A 3,012-nucleotide genomic window follows, 5' to 3' on the forward strand; every position below is an offset into this window, starting at 1 on the left:
TCCACCTAAATGGAAAGGAAGATTTTTTTTCATATATTTTGAGACCAAAGAAAAGGCAATTTTAATAGAGGAGTACTTGTGGTTATCAACAATGTTGTTTTGTTTTTCATACGGCCATTGCTATCATACAAGTAGCAGCTTTGCGAATTAAAGCTAAAGTGCTTTCCTCTAGCACTTTCTTGTTTTGGAAGTTCACATTACCAAACACTCATTTTTATAATATGGCTGGTATCTATCTGCATGATCTAGGAAAAGCTGAGTTGAAGGATCTACTATCTGAATTGAGAGGGCACAGCAATGAGGAGAGTGTATCCCCTTATTTTTCCCCTTCAAAGTATGAATAGGGAAGATGCAAACTCCTGAAATGTAGGACTCGAAGAGGACAGGGGAGCTATCTTGGACAGTTTTTCTCAGAAGCAAATTTGTAAGAAATATGTATTTAACTTAAACATAAAAAAGCTTTTTTTTTTTTTTACACTGAGAGGCAGTCATTAGGGTTACGTATCTATTTCAGTTACGTGTGTATTTTACGTACTTAGCTTTATAAGAAATGCTGTTCTTACCACAGTTGAATCACCTGACATCTGAAAATTGACTATTATTCTATAATAATAGGTAACATAACTGTAGTCTGAAAACACAGTCCTACTACACTTGTTTGGTAGTGTAACTAAGTGTGTAGTTAGATAGTAAGTACCCTTACTGCTATGGTATGAATTAATCTCCTTTTTAAAAAAAAAAAAGTTCAGCCTTCTAAGTGGTTTAATAATGAGATAGCCTTAGTAACTTTAAAAAAAAATTCTCAGGTTGGTGATGTTAAATTTCTGGGGAAAAAAATATGATTCTTACTTTATGTATTTGTTTGTGCCTTTATATACAGGCTTGAATGCTTTAGGTTAAGTAAGTAATCTCCTGATGTGTCTCAAAGCTGTTAGCTGTTTTGTTTCTCCATGGTAACAGGAGTATAAAGCAGTATGAGCATGTTACTGAAGTAGGCAGACATGACATTGTTTCGGAATGGGATTACATGTGAGGACTGCAGCTCTAGGGTGATTCTGAACAAGGGCATTTTCTAACACAGAGGTGCTGTGAATTTGGGCAGATGTGCTAATTTAAGGCAATGTTTAGGGATCCAAAACTGGCCTAAAAGAATCTATAAAGTTTGCAGTGGTGGGAGGGATTATCAGGCATCAGGTCGATGAAGCTCTTCCAGAAGCATAGCTCAACATGTGAAGAGGCCTGTGCCAGATCAAGGTTTAAACGAAGGGCTCTGTCTGAAGTTCAGATATAATACAAGTCATAAAGACTTAATGATATATTTTCTGTTTAATTTTTTTTTACATTCAAAAAAAGAACATGGAGGTTGGACAGGCAGATGACATCTAAATTAATGCAGAGTTATCTGTAAGCTTCAGTCAGTAATCTTGCAATAGGACACTAGGTGAACCCTGTACACTTTTGTTCCCACCTTGGCAGAACAGTGTATATATAGAGAGTAGCTCAGCAGACTAGCTAAGATAGCTCTTTCATGAAGAAATGGACAAAGGTAATGACTTATACTGGTGCAGCTTGATCACGCACTGACCTCTCCCTAGCACTGATGCACTCTTGCCCTTTTTTTCCCCTATTGAGATGACTCTGACCTACTAGACTGAGAAAAAAAATCTACTAACTTGCATTTATAGTAAGGGAAAAGTTCTGGCAACCTTTTTCTCATCTGTGTGTATTGCATGAGGGAGTTCTCCCTGTCTCTGTTCCAACAAGCCGTTGTGCAGTGACGAGTTGAGCTAACCTTGCCGACTGAGTCATGTTTCCTCCAAAGGGATACAGCCTGACTGAGGACAGAGCACTGTATGTGCGTGTGCATGTGTGCTTGGAAGAGGCCTTTCATTGTGCTGTTAAAACAGTGTGACTTCCTGGTCTCTCCTCCCTTCCTCTCGGCGCAGGTAAATGTAATTTGTTCTGGTTCAGAAGGCCACGCGACCTGTACCAACACAAGGCAACTTCATGCCAAACACACCTTCCCTTCTGTTGTGCTTCATACTGATGTTCCAGTTGTTTGACTTGCTTTTCTTTTTCTGCAAGTGAAAATTAGCTTTTTATCCAGGCTCCCCAAGGAAGCAGACTTGTAGATTAGTGCTGCCTTTCCATTCATGTGAAACCCTCTCTGCTGTTTGTTTTCAAGGAACTTTTGACCAAATTGGAAAAATTCAACCACTGTACAACTCGGTGGCTGAGGAGAGCCCCAAATTAATGCTGTGCAGAGGGAGAAAGAGGGAAAACTGAGCAGTTCTGGTTAGCAGATCAGCTCTGTGCTGAGCTCCAGACTAGTGCTTTTTGTCCGGAGGAGAGTTAATGTACCTGAAAAACCTTTGTTAGTCCCGTGGCTTTGTTAGCTAGCCCCAGCCCCATGTAGTCAAAGATCGCATCCGTGCACGCCTCTCAGTGCTGCAGCCGGTGAAGGAATGGGTATATAGCTCTACCTTTGTCCTTACGTAACTGTGTTAACAAGGTTGAATCAGGGTAACGATTTTAAGTAGCTAGATTCGTTTTCAAACCCTTTACGCCACAAACGGTGCCGACAAGGCCGGAGGTGGGGGCCCGGGGGGGGGGGGGGGGGGGGGGGAAGGAGCTGCCGGGCCTGCGAGGCTGTGGCCTGGAAACAGGGCCAGCGCTGGGGGGGGGGACGACACGGAACGGACGACCGTTTAGTTGGTCTGGGACCTTCTTCGGGTTTAATCCACGCCAGAAGGACGGGCGGGGGCCCGCTCGGGTGACACGGTGACTGATTTCCAGTCCCCAGCGGATCGTTTTGCCGAAGGGGTGTATCGGAGCGGGGACAACGGCGGTGCCGGCGGCCGCGCTTCCTGCTGCCGCCTTGCCCAACATGGCGCAGGTACAGCTGCCGGCGCGGAGCGGGCCGTGCCGGCAGGGAGAGCCGCTCTTGCCCCTCAGGCTCCGCTCCGCGGCGCGGCGGCCGGCCGGCCCACGGCTGAGAGCGGGCCGGGTCCG

The sequence above is a fragment of the Haliaeetus leucocephalus genome, unplaced genomic scaffold (genome assembly GCF_000737465.1).
Source record: "Haliaeetus leucocephalus isolate CR32 unplaced genomic scaffold, Haliaeetus_leucocephalus-4.0 Scaffold162, whole genome shotgun sequence".
In the NCBI taxonomy this organism is placed as follows: domain Eukaryota; kingdom Metazoa; phylum Chordata; class Aves; order Accipitriformes; family Accipitridae; genus Haliaeetus; species Haliaeetus leucocephalus.